Consider the following 23,337-nt stretch of genomic DNA (forward strand, 5'->3'; position numbering starts at 1 on the left):
ACTAATCACAATGCTTAAAGATACAGATCTATTAAATGTCTCCTGATAAAAATATATGCATATTATCTAATAGAAGAATTTCCCCATTGTCCTTGTTCACAGATCATAGATTTACACTTTGAATTGCATTCAGACCAGCACTATAAAACAGGATGTTTATGGGGGGCCTGGGTGGTTCAGTCGGTTAAGCATCCAACTTTGGCTCAGGTCATGATCTCACAGTTCATGAGTTTGAGCACCGCATGGGGCTCTGTGCTGGCAGCTCAGAGGCTGGAGCCTGCTTTAGATTCTGTGTCTCCCTCTCTCTCTGCCCCTTGTCTCACTCATGCTGTGTCTTCCTCTCTCTCAAAAATGAATAAACATTAAAAAAAACAGAAATTTTAGGAAATATAGTTAACCTCCAAGTATTTCTGTCTTTCCAGATTTTTTCTTGTGGTTGATTTTGAGTTTCATAGCGTTGTGGTCTGAAAATATGCAAGGTATGATCTCGATCTTTTTGTATTTGTTGAGGGCTGATTTGTGTCCCAGAGTGTGATCTATTCTAGAGAATGTTCCGTGTGAACTCAAGAAAAATGTTTATTCTGCTGCTTTAGGATGAAATGTTAATGTATCTGTTAAGTCCACCTGGTGCAGTGTGTCATTCAGAGCCCTTAATTCCTTATTGATTTTCTGCTTAGATGATCTGTCCTTTGTCGTAGCTCAGGTATTGAAGTCCCCTACTATTATGGTATTATTATCAATGAATTTCTATATGTTTGTGATTAATTGATTTATATATTTGGGTTCACTCATGTTGGTATCATAAATGTTTACAATTATTAGATCTTCTTGGTGGCTAGACCCCTTAATTATGATATAATGCCCTTCCTCATCTCTTATTATATATAGTCTTTATTTTAAAATCTAGTTTGTCTAATATAAGTATGGCTATTCCAGCTTTCTTTTGACAACCATTAGCATGATAGATGGTTCTCCATCGCCTTACTTTCAATCTGAAAGTGTCTTTAGGTCTAAAATGAGTCTCTTGTAAGCAGCACATAGATTGGTCTTGTTTTCTTATCCAATCTCACACCCTATATTTTTTGATTGGAGCATTTAGTCCATTGACATTTAGAGTGAGTACTGAAAGATGAATTTAGTGCCATTGTATTGCCTGTAGAATTGGAGTTTCTGGTGGTGTTCTCTGGTCCTTTCTAGTCTTTGTTCCTTTTGGTCTCTATTTATTTTTTTTCTTTTTCTTTTTTTTTTTTTTCATCTTTTCTCCCCTCAGAGAATCCCCTTTAAAATTTCTTGCAGTGCTGGTTTAGTGGTCACAAACTCCTTAGTTTTTGATTATCTGGGAAACTTTTATCTCTCCTTCTATTTTGAATGACAGCCTTGTTGGATAGAGAATTCTTGGCTGCATATTTTTTCAATTCAGCACACTGAATATATCCTGCCACTGCTTTCTGGCTTGCCAAGTTTCTGTGGATAGGTCTGCTGCGAACAGACCTATCCCTTATAGGTTATGGATTTTTTTTCTCTTGCTGTTTTCATAATCCTTTCTTTGTCTGTGTATTTTGTGAAATTGATTATGATATGCCTTGGTGATGGTTGTTTTTTGTTGAATCTAATTGGAGTTCTCTGTGTTTCTTGGATTTTGATGTCTGTGTCCTTCCCACATGAGGAAAGTTTTCTCTAATTTGCTCACATAACACTTCTCTTTTTTATATCTCTCTTCCTCTTCTGGGACTCCTGTGATTCATATGTTATTCCTTTTTAATAAGTCACTGCATACGCTAAGTCTTCTATCATGATCTTTTGCCTTTGTTTCCTTCTTTTTTTCTGCTTCAGTATTCTCCATAATTTTGTCTTCTAATCACTGATTCAGTGCTGTGCTTTGCCCATCCTTGCTGTCATGGAATCTATTCTAGATTGTATCTTATAGCATTTTTAATTTCGACTGACCAGATTTTATTTATTTTATCTCTGCAGAAATTGCTTCTCTGGTGTCTTTTTTGCTTTCTTCAACCCCAGCTAGTATTCTTGTTATTGTGCTTCTAAATTCTCGTTCAGACATCTTACTTATATCTGTGTTAAGTCCCTGGCTGTCAATTCTTCCTGTTCTTTCTTTTGAGGTGAATTCCTTCATTTTGTCATTTTGGAAGAAGAAAAAAATTAGTAAAATAAAAATTAAAAAAATTAAAATAAAACAAAAAGGATCAAATTTGGAAGCTAGATCCTAGGTGTGTTTCGGTCTGTTTGTTGAAAGTAGCTTGATAGAATAGAGGGAAAAAAAAATGAAAGAAAAAAATGTAAGAAAAACTTTTAAAATTTATATATATATATATATATATATATATATATAATAGAATAACATAGAAAATGAAATAGAAGTAAACATTTTAAAAAGAAAATAACAAAAAAAATTAATGTTTCTCTTTCTGTGTCCAAGAAAGAGAAAGAAAAAAAGAAAATAATTTAAGCAAAAACAGAAGCAAAAAACAAAACAAACCAAACAAAAAAACCCAACAATGACTAAATGAACCAGCAAACAGAATGACACCTGAATGAAGTTACATCCATTTCCCCTTAGAACTGAAACTATGAAGCCCTCTATAGTCCATATGCTAAACAAGTGGAGTGACTTGTGCTGGTCTTCTGGGGGATGTGCTTGGAGTGCAGTTGGGCAGGGCTTGGTGTAATGGCTCCACTCTCCACTAGGTGGCACTGCTTAGCTTACTGGGGTGGATTAGTGTGCTCATGTGCATGCACATATGTGGGAGAGGTGGAAAGGGCTTTTACCCAGCTCCCCAGTGTCCTTTGCCCTCTCACCAATCAGCAATCAAGCACACCTTGTTCATCTCAGGTCTCCATCCACTCCCTTCATTTACCCTTGGTCCAAATTTTCCACCTGCTAGGTGGCACCTCTCTCCATAGTTTTGTCTCAGATGGAGTGGTGTTTCAACACCCCAGATTTCAGAGACCCTGTGGCTTGGACCTGCACCGACTCTCAGGGGGAGGATATTGTGAGCAATAACCAGGTGCCAGCTTGCCCCAGAAAGTGTTCGTGCAATCTCCCACCAGCAGAGGTTCAGAGAGTATGACAAATCACAACACACAGCCAACACCAGGTTGCACCACACTCTGGCATGTTTGTCCTAATACCTGCAAACATGGCTGCTCTCCAGGTCCGCTGGGACCTTTGCCTATGGACAGGCTGTATGGCCTCCGATGAGTGTTTTCATTCTTTCTCCCTCTTTCTCTCCAGCTACTTTGGGGGGGAGTGCTTTTCTTGCACGATCCCAATGTGCGGCACTCTCCCCCATTCTCTTTCTCTGTCCTCTCTCTGTGAAAAGAACTCTCTACCCTCCACAGATTTTCTCTCATAGAGTTCACATCTCCATACCACATACCTGTCATATTCTGTGGCTCAAGTTATGTGATTGTGGTGTTAATCTTCAGATCAATTTCCTAGGTGCTCAAAATGGTTTGGTGCTGATCTAGCTGCATTTTAGGAATGAGACAAGCTCAGGGTCTTCTTGCTGCTCTGTAATCTTAACTCTTCTCCTAGGAAATAAATTTAGAAAACATTGTTTGCCAATCTAAGTCAGGTTAATAATGGTTATTGACAAAGAACTAAATAAAACTCCTATTTTTTATGTTTAAAAATACAACTGCTATTTTAAAATCTCTAAGTATCTGAGTGATTTATTGGATTTATTGTAATCAGCTGTTTTATTTCATCAAAACCTAACATTTCAGAAAGTTTATTTTGTTTTCCAGTAGTCACATAACACTGTTTTTTTTGTTTTTCTTATGTTTTCCAAAACTGACCTGAAGTAGAATAATGGACAGATTATAAGACAAGTTATAATATAGCTAAATTAAAATTACCAAGTTTTCTTTCTCATGATATTGAGAAAAATATGATTCAGAAAACACAATAAATATCACCTGTTTTCTCCTAGTAAATAACTTTTATTATAAACATTAAAGACTAAAATTTAGGCTGTATCCCTATAACACAAAAATACCTTCTGCTGTCTTCAGACTAAAAATTTGGTAAAAAGCTTTTTATAAAGCTGGTTAAATTCTATAAAATGTAACACTGTTTTAATTTTTAAAAATCATTGGCATTATATAAAATTTGCAGCCACAAATAGAGTGATTCAATCATAAATAAAAGTTTCTCTTCTTTTAAATTGAATCTGAAATTAGAGTAGTTGCCACCAAACTAGGCTTTATTTAGATTAGTGTCCATAGTAATATACCCAGCATCTCTACTTAGTTAATAAAAAATATAGTTAAAAAAATAAATTGATGTTAGAATATTTATAAAGGTAAGGTTGTTTGAATAAGGCTAGCATATCTTCAGATGATAATTTTAAAGTCTTGACAGAGTTTCACATTTGAATTTTAAACATATAGAAATACTTAAAAGTACTAAAGAGTGAATAAAATTAAGCTGAAAAGGGAGGGGGTTTGACCTCTAAATGAAGGAAAATGCATTGGTTGATATTAACATGCATATGTTTTCCCCTGAGGGTACTATCCTCTGTTTATAGCAGAGGGCAGGAAGCCACAGACTAATTGGTTTAAGTTATAATATGATAGATTATATAGCTATCAAAGCAACTGGAGATTGAGGTAGGAAATACTAGAAAGGGGCAAGTAAATAGAGAATGATGAATAAAATGTGAAAGAAAAGCCAAAGTGAGCAAAATGAAGAATGAAAAAGGGTATGTTCAGAGGTAGAATGAAAGAAAGATAGGAAGGTAGAATGTGGAGGGCTTATATTTAAAAAGTAGTACAAGCTGGGTGTCTGGGTGGCTCATTTGGTTGAGTGTCCAACTCTTGATTTCGGCTCAAGTCGTGATCCAATGGGTCATGGGATAGAGCCCTGCACTGGGCTCCATGCTGAACATTAAGCCTGCTTGAGATTCTTTCTCTCACTCCCTCTGCCTCTCTCCCCTTCTTACATTCTCTCTAAAATTAAATAACAATAATAATAATAACAAAAAAATAAAAATGAGTTAGAAGCAAATAAATATACACATCAAAACATGGAGTCATCTTAAAGCCAGTGTTTAGTGAATCAAATTTAGAACCCAGAGGTATTCTATAGCTTAGTAATTGCTAGATGGAAAACACACAGACAAGCAGTGTGGATGGATGGATGGATGGATGGATGGATGGATTTTAGGGATCATATATCAAATATATTATAGAAAATCCTTGTTTTAAAGAGCATGAAAATAAGTAAAAGTTAAAACAAGCATAAAATAAAATCAGAAGGAGGGCTAACATGATTATAATCCCTATGCACTGATGCATAGGAGTAGCCCAAATCCCAGATCATGAGACTATAGTATAAAATAAATGATATTTCAAATCAAATTTAAATTATTATTTCACTGGGCAGTAACCCTATGTTTTCCCCGAACCCTTACAACAACACTGTAAGGTAATTATTGCACGTAGTCTCGCCAGGGTGTTTTTTTAGACATCCATGTGTTAGAAGGTGGAGAAGGGACAGTAAAGTATTCTCCCCCACCCCCGCCCATCCCCTGTGCCACTGAGGAGGCATTTTAAGATTAGAAAACAAAGATGTGACTCCACACAGTTTACTCAGGGTAATTTACTGATAGGATCAGGTGGACAGTGATTCAGCTGTGCATTTATTCTTCACAGATCTAGAACACAGTCCACAGATTTTACAGAGCAAGGGACACATGGAGGGGTACTGTAGTGACATCAAAGGATTCACATGCATTTCAAAGGGCTTGCATGTGACTAATTGACAGGTAACCTGTAATTAGATCTTGTGGAACCACCACCTATGCATCAGGAAGGGGAAAGACTATGTTTTCTCTCACAGATTTATGGGAGGCCAAAACATGCCTCCCCCCATCCTGGCCTTGGCAGGCATTTCTAAGGTATATGTCTTAATATCCATGGGGACTGGAACACATAGACCCAAAAGAGGTCATCTGCTGAACATGAGTAAGATGGAGAGCCAAAGATAGAGTCATTACTGTCAGCAGCCCTACAAATGTAACCAAGATTTAACATGCCAAAACTGGTGTTTTACTTATTATTATTATATGGATAATGTGCAAATGCATGCACCATTTATGAATTTCCTAGACAAAGCTCTATTTTTTATATTTAATGATTATTATATTGTTGAATATGTTTGGATAATTTAACTTTTAAGCCAGCTAGCTCTGCCTATTTTTGTTTCCACCATAACATTTGGTAAATAAAACTTTGTAGAAGGAAAGGAAATGTTTTCTCTTTGGTGGTCAACATATTCACGATAATGTCATTTAGGAAGCAGGTTAACTTATATGAGATATGGATACTTTGAGTCCGCAGCCTAGGAGGAACTAAACTACTGGTTCATGTGATTGACACCATTAATAATTTTTATTGTGTTTCCTTATTCAGACTATCATAATGCTACTTTGTACTGCATGCTTTCTTTCCTTTACAGTGCCCAATATAGAAAAAAGTCAGGTGAGTTTAAAAGCCCAGTACTAATTAGAACAATTTCCCTATAGCATTTGTTGGCTGGAGATTCAATACTACATTTTCAAATATGTTTCCAGTCTCATGTGAAGGAGTACAATAATCTAATTTTAAATTTTACATATAAAAATATACATCAATGCTTTTAATATAAAGTGTATTATAAAACAATCAGATATGTTTAAAGAATAAATGGTATATACTAATGATGATGGTATATACTAATGTGCATTGATGTACTTAATATAAATATACTTTGGGTGGATATACACAGAAAACTGTATTATTTTTGTCTGTTTTCTCCTATATTTCAAGCACTGTCACATTACCTACTTCTATAGACTGCAAACCTCAAGACCTAAGTGTACAAAATTCTACAATAATTCCTACAATAGTAGGGATAGTAATAAATGTATACCAGTGGTATGCACGAAAAATATAATACTCAAACTGCATGTTAAAATGCTGAAGTATGTGAAAATACTTAAAAATTAATAAAAATTAAGTACGAACATGACATACATACCTATATTATTCAAATTAGCAAAACACATCAAAAAAGTTAAAGATATATAATTATAGTTCTAAGTATTTTGTTGGGTAGCCATTCACAAAGATCACATTCTTTTCGATATAGTAAAACAAGCAGCATTAGATCTATAAATATTCACAATTATTTTTAAAATACAGTTAATTTTTACAAAGTTTGTGTTTCTTCTTTATTTATGAAACCACTCCATAAATTCACTTTCCACTTGCACCTTACTTGCTACTTCACTAAGGCATATTAATATGCAACTATTGTTTTTTTGTTAAGTACCTGCCTTTTTTAAAATTAAGGCTAATTTTTAGAGCATGTTTAGGTTCTCAACAAAACTGAGAGGAAGGTACAGAGATTTCCCATATATCTCCTGTTCCCACATACGCATACCCTCCCCATATTCAACATCCCCCACGACAGTGGTACATTTTGTAAACCTACGTTGACTCATCACAGTCACCCAAAGGCCAAAGCTTACATTACAGTTCACTCATGGTGGCGTATATTCTGTGGGTTTAGACAAATGAATAATGAGATATATCCATCATTATAGAATCATACAGAGTACTTCATTGCCCTAAAAATCCTCTGTGCTCTGCCTATTCATTCACCCTCCCCAAGAGCCTGCCTTTTAAAATGTTTCATTTTTTTTTCAGAGCCAGGAATGTCCTAGTAATCAACAATATAACTACTATTTATTAGCTAGTAATTTGTCTCAAACAGTATGCTCAGTAAATTCCATGCAATAACTTTTTTTTTTCACAATATCCCTGTGAGGCTGGTTGTCATTGCCATCATCGTCGTCGTCATCGTCATCGTCATCATCACCATTATCACTTACATTTATTTAATTTAAAATCAAGATAGTTAATATTCAGTGTAGTCTTGGTTTCAGGACTAGAACCTAGTGATTCATCTCTTACGTGTGACATCCAGTGTTCAGCCCCAGATATACCCTTCTTAATGCCCATCACTCATTTGAAACATTCCCCTACCCATCTCCCCTCTAGCAATGCTATTTGTTCTCTGTATTTAAGAATCTGTTATGGTTTGCCTCCTTCTCTTGTTTTGTATCTTATTTTTCCTTCCATTCCTCCATACTCATCTGTTGTGTTTCTCAAATTCCACATATGAATGAAATCATGTATCTGTCTTTCTCTAACTGATGAAATGGAGCCATTTGAAGATTTTTTTTATAACATGCACAAAACCAAATTAGCTTAAAAGCAACTGAGCCAAGATTTGAATTAATTTTCTCAATTTCAATGTTAAGCTTTTAGCCATTACACCTACTTCCATGCCAAAGCACATTATAAACATTTATCTTGCCTAGACAGTGAGGCAAAGTCTGATGCTGTAGTAACTACTCATCCATCTCTAAGGTTAGAAGACAAAAGGGATTTATTAATTAAGAGCTTTTTACCTAGCAGGAGTACCCTATCTTCATGGAAGCCTTTGAGTTTAACTTTTGATGTAATATTCCTAACCCACTCTAGCTAATAATGCATATATTTGCCAAGTACTGTGAAGTTACATTTAAGTAAAGTACTTTCAGAAACTTTCCATCCAGTTTGTTTTACAATTTTTATTTTTATTTATTTATTTTTTTTTTAATTTTTTTTTTCAACGTTTATTTATTTTTGGGACAGAGAGAGACAGAGCATGAACGGGGGAGGGGCACAGAGAGAGGGAGACACAGAATCGGAAACAGGCTCCAGGCTCTGAGCCATCAGCCCAGAGCCTGACGCGGGGCTCGAACTCACGGACCGCGAGATCGTGACCTGGCTGAAGTCGGACGCTTAACCGACTGCGCCACCCAGGCGCCCCTATAATTTTTTTAAATATATTGAATGGACAGTGTTGGGAGAACAACCTACAGAATGGAGTTATTAGTAGCCTCTCCATCCAGTTTTTAAGAAACTGGAAAATTAAATAAACTTAATTTGAGCATAAACACATGTTCTTTTTAAAGCTATGTTACAAGAAGGTATTCATAAAACTCTCAAGCAAACTTAATTTCATATCTTGTAGGTTGTGATAAAGTTTGTACATTTAGCACTGTTCTAGGAATAAATTAGAGATTCCACTTCTTTTGTAATTGCCAAAAAATTGAAGAGGAAACTGCAAAGAAACATCAATGCTGTAACAGTATAATCTTAAGGAATCAGAGTAAAAACTAAACAAAGGAAGGGCAGTAGTTGAGGAGTTTGCATAAAGTCTGTGGGGCATTTCATATTGAAATGAATTATTAAAGATATGATGGAAATAACTTTTTTTAAATTATATAGAGATAGTATGTGTGTGTATGTATGTGTGTGTATGTATATATATGTATATGTGTGTGTGTGTGTGTGTGTATATATATATATATATATATATATATATATATATATATATTTCTTTATCAACCAAAGGACACTTTTGAGAATGAAAGGGGGCACTATTAAGAATTACATTGGAATGACAGGCATGCAGTGAGAGTGGTCCTAGGTAACCCTGGATCTTTGATCATTCTACTTGAATGTAAACGTACCTCTCTTGTATAGTTGGAGGTCTCTATCTGGAGTCTCTTCTGTGTTCTGGTTGTGTGGAGTATTTGAAGTATACCACACCAGTGATCTTTACATTTCTGTAAATGTTTTTTTCTTTGTAATCCATGCATTGTAAGGATAAGCCTTCTAAGAATTCCCAACATAATTCCAAAATTAAGCCTCTTTGTTGTAAGTTACAGAGAAAAGCAACAATTTCATGCTCCATATAAAATCCCATGTGTTAACCCTAGGCGCAGAGGAGAACTAATTAACCACTTGGTATGTCTATTGTTGGGGTAACCAAGAGAAAGCTTATATGCATTTGCACTGAATTGTCACCTAAATAATATGCACTTGAAAGATTATTTATAGCAGTGAAAAAAAATCAAGTCAGTAGTATCAAATGTTTATGATAAATTTTTAACAAGGGGCCTAGAATTTCAGAGTAAAAGTGTATCTTAAAGCCAGGCTAACAGTATTAATTTATAAGTAAGTAAACTAAAGTGTTTTTTTTTTTAAGTTTACTTTATTTAAGAGAGAGAAAGCAAGTGTGTGAGAGAGTGAGAGAAGGGCAGAGAGAGAGGGAGAGACAGAATCCCAGGCAGGATCCACAATGTCAGTGTGGAGCCTGATGCAGGGCTCAATCTCACACATCGTGAGATCATGGCCTGAATCAAAATCGAGAGATGGATGCTTGCCCAACTAGGTCACCAGGCATCCCAAACAAACTAAAGTTTTAGTCAGTTAAGCGATGTACCAAAATGAAGCAAAAAATTGGTGAAGAGCCTACTAATCTCGACATCGCACATTCAGTGCTTTTTCTACTACAGAAGATTATTCCTAATTAAGTGTATTGGCTATAGTCTTAATTTGCTTTTGTCTTATTTCATCATGAGGAAGTATTAAATATCTAAGGATCTGAATGTTCCATACTGTATATTTTGTTAGTCCCTTCCACGTCCTTTTGTAAATAAAGGGGCATTAGCTCACTATGATCCAAAACAGAAGTTCCTTCCATTTTATGGTCTCTATAAGTAGAAAGGGTTAACTTTTAAAATTCTACAAGGGATCTGAATAACATTGGTCTGTTTCCAGAATTAATAATTCCACAAATTATAATCATAGAATACAGAGTACAATACAGCAGAATTAAAAGTTAAAGCTCAAATGCTGTAATTTCAAGGTATTGATCAATGGTAATTTTTGGCACCTTTGGGTTAGGTTCACTGGCATATGGCAAACAAGCACGGTAGGTTAAATATGAATGATTAATATTAAAGTAACTCAGTTACATAAAAAAGTAACTCAATTATTTTAATTTTCATAGATTTACTAAGCCAATATTTTCTTATTCCCCCATGGTTGGTCTATACTTCTAAGCAACCCATTCATTTGTTTGTTTTTGGAAAATGATATTGCCTCTAATTAGGGCAGAACTAGAAAAAGATTTAATTAGGACAGAGCTAGAAAAAGAACTATCTTTAAATGAACCACTTGCTGAAAAAAAAATAGATCAAATTTCATTTTTCCAGAGGTTTGATTAACCATCAAATAATACTATTTTAATAATCTTTAATAAGACATTATAGTAAAAACAGTATATTTTGACCACTTTTCAATTCTCAAAGACAAGTATGTTGTACTTTCACCTGCCACTTTGAAACATTATAAAATAAAGTTAACAATGAATTAAAATATATTCATATTCTACAGTTCAAATGTCATAGTCTTTTGCATGTAAAAGTCTATATTTACACTGTGTGTGTGTGTGTGTGTGTGTGTGTGTGTGTGTGTGTATGAATACAAAATAAAATGACCTAATATTTGAAAAGTGATTTGGGAGCATTTTAAAGATAATTTCCTTATAGCTTTAAAAATTGTCAGTTACATTGGTTTTTGATATATTTTTCATGATAGTTCAGCAGTATTGGATATTGCATATTTTATTTCTAACTATAGTGAGATAAAAACGTCAGTATTGAAATTGAATTTATGGGAATACTTGGGGCACTTGGGTGGCTCAGTCAGTTAAGCATCATACTCTTGATTTTGGCTCAGGTTATGGTCTCATGGTTCATGAGTTCAAGCCTGCATAGGGCTCTGCACTGAAGGCACAGAAACTGCTTGGGATTCTCTGTCTCCCTGCCTCTCCCTCATGCTTGTGAACACTATCTCTCTCTCAAAATAAATAAATAAACTTAAAACATTTTTTTAAATAAAAAACTTAAGGGAATACAAATATGGGTTAACAAATGAATCCATTTATTTTGAAGTTGGAAATGAAGGCAAAAATCTTTTTTTTTCACCTAACCTGGCCCTGTTTATGAAGTCCAAGGTAACTTAAACAGGTTTCATGTAAGTATGAGGGACTCACCCAACTGCTACTTTATTTCAAATCCACAGTCGTGGGCCACCTAGATGGCTCAGTTGGTTGAGCATCTAACTCTTGATTTCAGCTCAGGTCATGATCCCATGGTGGTGGGATCAGGTTCCTCCTGTGCTCGCTCACTCTCTCCTCTAAAAAAAAAAAAAAAAAAAAAACGGGGGGTGGGGGGGTGCCTGGGGGGTTCAGTAGGTTAAGCATCTGACTACAGCTCAGGTCATGATCTTGTAGTCTGTGAGTTCAAGCCCCTCATTGGGCTCTGTGCTGACAGCTCCGAGCCTGGAGCCTGCTTCTGATTCTGTGTCTCCCTCTCTCTCTGCCCCTTCCCTGCTTGCTCTCTGTATCTCTCTCTCTCTCAAATATAATAAACATTAAAAAATAAATTTAAAAAAAAGTGTGTTTCACATCCACAGTGGAGACTTCACTGAAGATTTTAGTGCTTCTCTTCTTCCTTTTACTACCTTTTGTTGTTGTTGTTGTTGTTGTTGTTGTTGTTGTTTTCCTGGAGATGTCCCTGGAGGAAAGTTATCTGCAAGAGTAGGGAATTAGACAAGCCCCTTCCAAATGGACCTCTTGGGAAACAAAGTCTTTGACCTTCAGGAATGTTCTATGATCACAAATCCACCACACTTCAAGGTAAATCTTTTTTGGCATTTGATAGATTTGTAAATTTATTGAAACAAATCACATGTTAACAAGTAATCAGACTTCATTAGGATTCTTCACTAGGATTTACAATGCTCTGAATGTGTAACCCCTTTTATAAAGATTTTGACATTTTAAACAAAGGGATAATCAGATATCTTGGTGAGAAATGTTTTCTTGTTTTATGTGTTGAATAGTTGTTACCAGTACCAATTTCCATTCTGTCATTACTTCCCTAAACCTTTACATGCAAATACATACATGCACACATACACAAATGGATAACCCGCAAACATGGTTGTGTATCATTTGACCCTTCCCTAGGTTCCTGGGAGAAAGAGTATTGACAAAGAAAAGATTTAGTTCACAGTAACTAAATTTTTTTAAAAATCTCATCATCTAAAGTTCAGCTCAAAGAAAGAATAATTACAATGATGTACTACAGGGGCCACTGTTTATATGTTGATTCCTTCTTCAGTAACTAACCAAATTCGTCCATCACCATAAATAGCACATATCCCACAAAATAAGATATTAGAAAGAATAGATTTGAATACTTATCTTTTGAAGCATATCATATTTAAATCAATATCTTCATCTTAAAGTGTTTGATTTTCCCTGATCTTCGAAACTTTCAGTTAAAGCACAGGTGTAAGTGTCCAGTCATTCCTGATTCAGTTGAAAAGGGGCATATATCCTTTCTCCACAGTGCCCATCTTATGTATGTCAGAGTTCCCAGAACACTTATATTGTGTTGGATAAATTTGGATAATTACAGCTTTATATTTAATTGTAAATGTGGACTATAACCTGAGAAAATGAAATTACATAGTAAGAGTGGGGGTTAATTTTTATCACAAAATGGCATGATTAAAGATGCAGAAGTACCCAAAAAGGACTAAATACCAAAAACAAAACAAAACAAAAACAAAAACCAACCAAACAATAAAAACCCTGCCTTATTGGGTCTTGGTAAATCACTATTTATTATGCAACCCTCTGATCATTCTAAAAAGAAAATAGCTAAAATAAGAAAATTCAAAATTCAAAAGTCTTCTATATCACTTCTATATAAATTATATATATGGTCATAGTCTTTTGTTCTAACGTCATAGTTAGAGAGAGAGAGAGAGAGAGAGAGACAAAGACAGAGAGAGAGAGAGAGAGAGAGAGAGAGAGAACTGTATTTCTCCTACTGATACTTGATAAATTCTCCACACATGGGAATTTTGCCACAGAATCTTCAAGTAGGTTTCCTTGAGTCTCTATCTTAGCATCTGTTTTCCTAAGTGGCCATGGCTAGTAATTTTAATTCTATCCTGAAGAACGCAGGTACTATATTTTAATTTTGTTGCATCCATCTAAAAATTGTATCAAGTTTTATTCTAGCAAAAGTCAGATCAGCTGATGCCAGCAAACCTTGGTTTCAGGCATTGTTAGGTAGGATCAAGTCTATTCTTTACTTAAGGGCTAGAGATGCCCTACTTCTAAAACCCCCTTCTCAGGTTCCAGTAGAATGTCCTGATGTTCAATGAGGTGTCTCCACTTTGGCTATTCCCATGTCCATAATCTCCCCACAAGATGATGCCTCCAGAATAAGCATTCATCACACTGCCCTCGTTAGCTCTTCGCTGCCTGGCCTCCCAAATCTCCCTCAGTGCATGCACAGGTTAGTATCTAGGCAGAGCCTTAAAGGAGACCCTGTGCAGTGCTCTAGATCTGCTTATCTGCCCAACTCCTTCACCTCTGGTGTCCTTTCTTCCAAATTCCAGCACAGTCAGCAGCCCCAGCCCCTGAGCATCTACTAGTTAGACTTGACTTTTAGGCTCCAATCCCCATGTCACAATTTGGGTGGTGACCCCCCACAGAAAGCAAGGGTGTTGTCCAATGCCTGATAAACAGGTGGTTCATGTGTGCTTATAGTCTTTGCTTTTCAGATATTATGGCAGAAGGATATGTGTAATACCTGCCACTCTATCAAGTCTCCACCTGAAGTTGTCTGCCTTTGAGGCTTCTTTGCTTCCTTTTATCCTCCTCTGATTTGTGTCTTTAGCAAAAATTTGGAAACCATGCATGTGTTTGTATTATTAAAATCTGTGATTTTATAACCATGATTTCCCAAATCACTTTAAAAATTGCATTACTCCTGATAACTTCCATTTTAGATAAAATATTTAACATGATTTTACTTTTTCTTTTTCTCTTCACCAATGGAAGAGTTTGTTTTACAAGCAAAACTAATATAGCTTTTATTAATGGAATTAGTGGAATTTCCTCCAGGGATTATCTATAGCATTTGTATTGTCTCACATTTTAAGAGTTTTAGATATTGTTTTATCTTCATAATCAAAATTATTCCTTCCTACCATATTTTCCCATTGGTGAATGGTCTGTCACATGAGATAAAGTATGAGAAAGCCTGGCCTAGCACAAGCATTCCTTGAACAATATCCATCGTTACTGTCATCATAATCATTGTCATCATCATTAAATGGCACCACAATCATCAGCAACATCAAACTTTCTCGAGCTGCAAATTGCCTTTTGAATTCATTTATCAATTACAAAGATGATAGATCTAACTCTTTTGGAAGAAACTGATTTTTCTCTCCCCTTGTCTTTCTCTCTGTCTCTCTGTCTCTCAGAACATTTTGACAATTAGTTGGCTATACAAATAAATAATAGTAGTAGAGGAACAGACAAGTTGTATATATATTTTTTGCAGTACTGTGATTCTAAGGGCTAAAAGTTTCTGTAAGGTTATCTGATTTATGACCTACTTTAGAAAATTTAAGAAGCATCAAGTGTCACTATAAAGTCACTATCTAATTCTGTTGCAGAGATAATTCACAGCATCTATAAATCACTGTGATTAGTTTAAAATAAAAACACAGGTCTTCTATTCAAAGAGAAATACTGCCTAAAATAGGAAGCAATCTTATATACTTATAGTGACTTTGACCATAACACCAAGGACTTTGAACCTAAATTATCATTAAGAACTTTTCCTGACCCAATTCTCTCAAAAAGCGTTGCAGTTAGGAGTGTGTAAGTGATTTACAGCTGGATTCCAATCTGGTTTTATGTCAAAGACCAACCTTAATTAATGGGAATAATGAGTTTCAAGATTCCTAGAATTGGAATGCCATGTCCTACCTACCTTTCCGTAGTACTCATTCCATGTATAGGCTGGAGGAAACAAGGAATAAGTTTTAGACTTGGTATCAGTGATATGAGGAAGACTAAGACAAAAAAGTATGTTGATAACCATTTGTCTTTTCGTTGTTCTTCTATAAAGATTTTATTATATGTCAAAGATGATTTACTAAGCTCTTTTCCCATATATGTAAGTTTCCTGGAGATACAGTTGTGTATCCAACAACAAAACTGTACCACTTACATAAAATAAGTATGGAAATTCCATAAATAAAGGTTCAAAAGAAAATAGAAACGGCTTAGAAGTCCAAGTCAGGGGTGGAATATATGTGCAGACTTAAAGTTATGAATGCATTTACATTTTTAAAGAAGCTTAAATCAATTCTCTTTATACCTACCTGTCACAATTTGGGTTTAAGGTTTCTAAAATATGGTGTGAGGAGTGCTGGCCATGTATCCCTTGTAATACATGTTGTTGTTCCCATCTTAGTGATGATATAATGAATCATGTTCATAATAAATCATCAAAATAGCTTTCTCTGGTGGAGCTCAGGTTCACACTTTAGCATTTGATTCTTTAAACAGCCTATGGATTCATGGGCGGAGAAGACCCTTTTGAGGTTGGTGTTGTAGTTCTCAATATAACCTGATAATAGAATATAAACAAATATGGACACCAAAGAAAAGTAGATTTTTTTTTAAATTTTTTTTTCCAACGTTTATTTATTTTTGGGACAGAGAGAGACAGAGCATGAACGGGGGAGGGGCACAGAGAGAGGGAGACACAGAATCGGAAACAGGCTCCAGGCTCTGAGCCATCAGCCCAGAGCCTGACGCGGGGCTCGAACTCACGGACCGCGAGATCGTGACCTGGCTGAAGTCGGACACTTAACTGCGCCACCCAGGTGCCCCGAAAAGTAGATTTTTGAATGTGAAAACTTATCCCAAAATCTTTCCTCAAATTGGAAAAAACTAAAGCTTACATGTACAATACAAATTGTACCCTCTGCACCCTCATATATAACTTTAAAGAGATGATTATGATTATCTTCAAGTTTTCCTCTAGCTCAAACATTCTATAATTTTATGAAAAATTTAATTATACAAAATTGAAATCCTTTTTTACTGAGATGTAAGATTTTTTTTCTTCTTTTTTTTTTAAGTTTTATTTATTTATTTTGAGAGGGTGAGAGAGAGAGAAAGAGAATGAAAGGGAGGGTGGGGGTCAGAGAGAGGGAGAGAGAGAGAGATGATCCCAAGCAGGTACCACACTGTCAGTGCAGAGCCCGATGTGGAGCTCGAACTCACGAGCTGTGAGATATGACCTGAGCCAAAATCAAGAGTTGGATGTTTAACCAACTGAGCCACCTAGGCACTCCTCTTCTTCTTTTTTCTTAATTTTTTTTTTTCAACGTTTATTTATTTTTGGGACAGAGAGAGACAGAGCATGAACGGGGGAGGGGCAGAGAGAGAGGGAGACACAGAATCGGAAACAGGCTCCAGGCTCTGAGCCATCAGCCCAGAGCCTGACGCGGGGCTTGAACTCACGGACCGCGAGATCATGACCTGGCTGAAGTCGGACTCTTAACCGACTGCGCCACCCAGGCGCCCCTCCTCTTCTTCTTTTTTAATGTTTATTTATTTTGAGAGAGAGAGAGAGAGAAAGAGAGAGAGAGAGAGAGAGAGAGAGAGAGAGAGAGAATCCCAAGCAGATACCACACTGTCTGCACACAGCCCCAAGTAGGCCTCAATCTCATGAACCATGAAATCATGACCTGAGCTAAAATCAAGGGTCGGAAGCTTAACCGACTGAGCCACCCAGGGGCCCCCAGACTTAAGCTTTTCTAATAAGAATTTTATCTCCTAGAATATATTAGTTGACACAGAGTTGGAATCTGTTTTCCAAAGAGTCTTAAAAATCATGATGAATACTTGTCATTCTGGGATTTTTCAGATGTAACTGCCATTTTCCAGCTATGTTATATGTAAAAATCTCTCCTAACATATCTAAGATATAATACCTTACAAATAGAAGGGACACAGGGGTGCCTGGGTGGCTCAGTCGGTTAAGCGTCTGACTTTGGCTCAGGTCATGATCTCATGGTTCGTGAGTTTGAGCCCCACATTGAGCTCTGTGCTGACAGCTCAGATTCTGTGTCTCCCTCTCTCTCCTCCTCCCCCACTCGCACTCTGTCTCTGTCTCTCTCCCCCACCCCATCTAAATAAATAAACATTAAAAAAATTTAGAAGGGACACATAATTTGCTTGTGTAGGTACAGAGATTCTTTTCAAATGATGTATTAGTTTTGTGTTGCTGCCATAATAAATTATCACCAATTCAGGGGCTTAAAACAATGCAATTTTTTTTTTTTAATAATTGTTTAGGTCAGAAGTCAGACATGGGTTAAAAGCAAATGTGTTAGATGGCTACATTCCTTTCTGGAAGCTCTAGGGGAAGATGTGTTTCTTTGTTCATTCAAATTATTGGCAGAATTCAGTTCTTTGCTGTTACAGAACTGAAGTCCCTGTTTCCTTGTGGAAGCATCGTTCTCTGTTGTCCACCAGATGCCTTTGCTTGTGCCCTCCTTCCACCATCTTCAAGGCCAGCAAATCCTGTCCAAATTCATCTCCAGCTTTGAATCTCTACAGTTTCTTGTCTTGTCATCTCTTTCTGACTCTGTATGTGAAAGTTTTTCTCATTTTAAGGATTCAAGAGATTAGACTGGGCACACTTGGATAATCCAGGATATATCCCTATCTCAATATCTAAATGCTTAATCACACATCTACAGCGCCCTTTTTGGCAAGTAATATAATATATTGACAGGTTCCAGGAATAAGGGCATGGGCAGCTTTGAAAGGCCATTTTTGTACCTACTACAGGTAGTCTTTCAAAGATCTTACAGTTCTAATAACTGTGATCGTACAATATTGCTCCCTTAATAATCTCTCAACTTGCTGAGGAAACTCATTCTGTACCCCAACTTCTTGAAGCTCCTTTCAGTAATGTTCAAAGAGATGTTTTCTTCTTGCTCTAAATTCCATTTGGACTAAACTTTTAATGCCCGTTTTTCACTTATTGCATTAAACTTTGTTTTTTTTCTTACATCTCCACACAAGTATACTAACACCTATGTTTTTTTTTTCACATTTCATACAGAGTAAATATTGTAGCTATGTAGTGATTAAGTCTTTCAGCTGTGTTATTTGTCTATGTTCAAATCTAGCTCGCTCAGGTGACTTAGCTTCCCTTGACCCCAGTTCATTCATCTGTCATATGAGGGTAAAAATCATATTTATCTTATAAATAATGCTTTTGGTTAATAATAAATAAAATTAAGTGTAATAGACAATTAGCAAGATTTGGAAGAAACTTGGGGAAATCCTTATACCTAATGAAAGCAAATTAATTGTTAATTGATTAGCATATGGAATTAACTGAAAAGTTATATAAAATGTATACATTCCATTTGATAAAATAGGTTTTTATAATTTGTGGCTTAGAGAGGTCATGCTCTTTAAATCATTACATATAAAACCAGTGAAAGAGAAATAATTAAATCACAGTCCTCTTAACTTCTGTGGTGATAGAGCTTTCTATCATAAATCATCCTGCGTCTTTGATTTAAATATATATTCATGTAGTTTCAAAATGTTAATGCCTAAGGTTATGAGAAGTCTAAATTTTCAGTAGTTTTTATTTAGTTTGATTCTCCAATATTGCTCACACTGATTTTTGTTTGTATATTTTAGTTCACCTTGTTTCATAAAGAATTTAAACAGTCCACAATATACAAGAAGCATTTTAAGATAATATTGCTTACAATGGTGTTAATAATAAAGAGAAATAGGAATGAAAAATGTTTAGAACTAGTAGAAATATCAACTTATGTATAATAATCTGTTTTCCATAGTCGAAATGAGACAATAAATCCATAACCTTATGTAATTGTCCATGTACGTGAAAAATACAGTTATTACATCTTCTAGAATGTAACTCTCTAAAGGTAGGGTTGGGTGTCTGTTTTGCTCTTAGTTGAGCATCCTGCACTTCAAACAGTTCTTGACACATAATATGTGCTCAATATACGTTTGTTGAATAAATGTTTGAAAAGGTTTTTCTTCTCTGAAAAACACCTATAAGAAAGAACAAATCTTAAATTGATATGTGTGGCTTAGGCCAAATACACAGTGGAAAGTTTTCTAATACCTGAGAAAGTGTGTTACCTGTCATCTCTTGATAAATAACATCCACAAATGCTATTTATCTCAATTGAATTTCTGAGGAATTTTGTGTTGCAGTTAGCTTAAGTTTGTTTTCTTGGTCAGTTACATACCAGGCAGTTACTTTTTGGTGTCCTTCTCTCCCATTCTGGTTTTACTGAGCTTTATTCCCTGATGGCTCTGGAGTACAGGATTGGAAAAATTGACTGTTAAATTTAAGGTATCGTTTATGACATATGGTAATATTGTTATTAGCAGTAAAATTATATCCCTTAGGTTTATTAATAAACGATGTTGCCTCTTCACTTTAGGAATTTTCTAACCCGAAATAAAATGAGTTTTTATATACAGTTTAAAAAATTGTTTTGAAAGAGGACATACCTCTCTAGGCATAATATTTGAGTGAATTATGAGTTGCTATTTACTTATTTATTTATTAACGATCTTTCTCTTCAATCATGATGGTACAATTTATTTGTTCCTACAGGTGCTAAAACTCTAGACTTGCAAAAATTTGGGAATAAAAATAGTTGTGGTGAGGAAGGAAGATATGGTGAGAAACGTAGAACATGAGGCAATAATGTTTCAATCATTCTGAGCAAAGCCATTAACTTTTCTTTTTATTTTACCAGCCCAATTAAAGGAATCAAAGGGTTGGGTTGTCGTACCAGAACTCTTACAGAAAATGGACAGTATCTTCTCTGTTGCAAGTGCAGGAAGCTTGTGTGGTTCATTTTGGTTTTCTGGTCTCTATAGATAAGTTGCCTTGTAATACTAGCTCAACTAGTGCAAAGAGAAGAAAAGAATATAAAAACAGAAGCAACAGGAAACCCTCTGTCTTGCCTGTTTAGTCTCCCAGTAAAAAATCATCACATCTATTCATAAACTAACGCCATCCCTGGGCCTAAACCACTTGTAACTTCACCACTAGATGAGATTACAGTGTAAATCATACCAATTTGAATCCCACAATTTAATCACAATCTCTCAGAAAGGCCTCTGTCTGAGGAGAAGGGCCTAAAATCTAGAAGTCTGAAGTAAGGGCATATTTGGAGTCTCCAGGTAGACCGTGGTTAAGAAACAAACAAACTTTACTATCTCTGTTTTTCTTTTCTGAAAAGCAAGAGGCCTCCAAGGAGTACAATGAGAGTAATTCTGTCTATGATAGTTTACAGTCATCCAGAAGCCTAAGGTTTTACAATAAAAGATGACTCCCTCGCCTTCATTGATGAATGGCTATAATTTTCTATCGGACACTCTGAATCGGCTGCCCTGCCAGAACAGGGAAAAAAGCTCTCTAACTCTGAATTGAAGGTATAATTCTAAAATATAAGACTTTACTGTGCAACAATAACGTATTTTCTAGGAACCCTTGACATACAAGGAGCTGTAGAGAAAAATAACAAGATAGGTATTTACAGAGCGCAGGCATTTAGATAAATGTATAAATCCCATTATAAAGAACAAAATGATAACGAGATAAGGAAATAAATATTCAAAACACAGTAGTAAGAAATTCAGTAAGAAATGACCTCCAAACAAAGCTGTGGTGTCCTGAGACACAATCAGTCAAAGCATCTTAAGTGTCTATTTTCTCAATCTTGTAATAAAAAAATATGGTGACGGAGGGCATGCTCCGACTTCTACACAGCCCCAAATCTCACATTCTATTTTAAAGAACGTACAGCATACAGTAGGTAGATATTTGATAAATGCCTAAGTATGAGCATGGTTATTTTACCATAGGATAAATAATACCTCTTATTTTGGTGCTAATAAATTGTCTTTTTGGTTATTGTTGTTCCTTCTCCATGTCATGGTGCCCCTGAGTGTAGTTATTTCTCCCTATTTTAAGGCATCCCAACTTAATTTATTCATTCCTTTTATTCTGAGAGGTCAGCAGCAAAGCTGTTTTTTAAAGTAACATAGCATGAACATTAGTAACTGCATTGCATTTAAGAGATCTATATTATTTTTTTTAATTCAAAAGTTAGAAATTTGGTCTAATTAATGTCGTCATCTTGCAATTTGGATATGACTATTACATTGTAATGCATCAATATTGGCAGCTACTGAATAATTTGCCCATTCAGTGAACAGAAAGAAGCAATCTTAACTCCATTTGATAATATACATATTTCCAAGACAGTTCTAATGCTGAATAAACAATAATATAACTGAGATGAGTAATCAAGAAAAATGACTGAGTTTCTGTCCATAAATTGTTTTTTTAATAGTACTTTTGTGTAGAAAGTGTCAAGGCTTCTATGTTTCTGCTCAATGAATCCTTTCAACTTGGATTCCAGTAAAAAAATATTTTTCCCAGAAAAATCGGAAGTGACGGAAATGAACTAATGCATTGAAGATACCTCTATCGTTTTCCTCCTGTGCTTGAGTTGGGAAATGGCCACTGTGTAGTTGCAGTGGAGATAAGTCCCCAGGAACCGTGCTTTCAGCATTTCAGGAATTTGAATTCAGAGTTTAATTTCTCAGAACGTTTTCTCCAGGAAGAATTTTAACATCTCAAAGACTTCACCTGAGTGCTTAATCCTGCATAAAACCCAAGGAGAAAGGAAAGTGTCGCTCCAAATCTAGATCACATTCTTCGAGATCAAAGTCTAGATCACGTTCTAGTTCTTGATCAAGATCAAGATCACATTCTAGAAAGAAGAGATACAGTTCTAGGTCTCGTTCCAGGACATACTCAAGATCTCATAGTAGAGATCGTATTTATTCTAGAGATTATCGTCGAGATTACAGAAATAATAGAGGAATGAGACGGCCTTATGGGTACAGAGGAAGGGGCAGAGGGTATTATCAAGGAGGAGTTAGATACCATCGAGGTGGTTATAGACCTGTCTGGAATAGAAGACACTCTAGGAGTCCTAGATGAGGTCATTCACGTTCCAGGAGTCCAAAAAAAAAGATTCGTTTCTTCTCAAAGATCCTGACGCATATCTCACCAGTCATATAGATCTTCTAGGTCTCCAAGATCATCCTCTTCTTGTTCTTCATCCCCATATAGCAAATCTCCTATCTCTAAAAGACAAGGGTCTCAGGAGAAACAAACCAAAAAAGCTGAAGGGGAGCCCCAAGATGAGAATCCTTTGAAAAGTAAATCACAGGAGGAACCAAAAAATACATTTGAACATGATCCATCTGAATCTATTGATAAGTTTCATAAATCATCAGCCACATCTGGTGATACTTGGCTTGGCCTTTCAGCTTATGATAATAGTCCCAGATCTCCTCATAGTCCTTCAACGATCACTACACCACCTAGTCAGAGTTCATCTTGCTCTGATGCTCCCATGTTCAGTACAGTTCACTCTGCAAAAAAACAA

The 23,337-nt window shown here is 35.7% G+C and overlaps 1 pseudogene; it reads left to right on the forward strand.

The window, feature by feature from the left end:
* Positions 1-23,337, forward strand: part of LOC125170642 (bcl-2-associated transcription factor 1-like) — a 122,655-nt pseudogene that overhangs the window by 97,284 nt on the left and 2,034 nt on the right.

This window comes from Prionailurus viverrinus, chromosome B4, assembly GCF_022837055.1.
Source record: "Prionailurus viverrinus isolate Anna chromosome B4, UM_Priviv_1.0, whole genome shotgun sequence".
Lineage (NCBI taxonomy): Eukaryota > Metazoa > Chordata > Mammalia > Carnivora > Felidae > Prionailurus > Prionailurus viverrinus.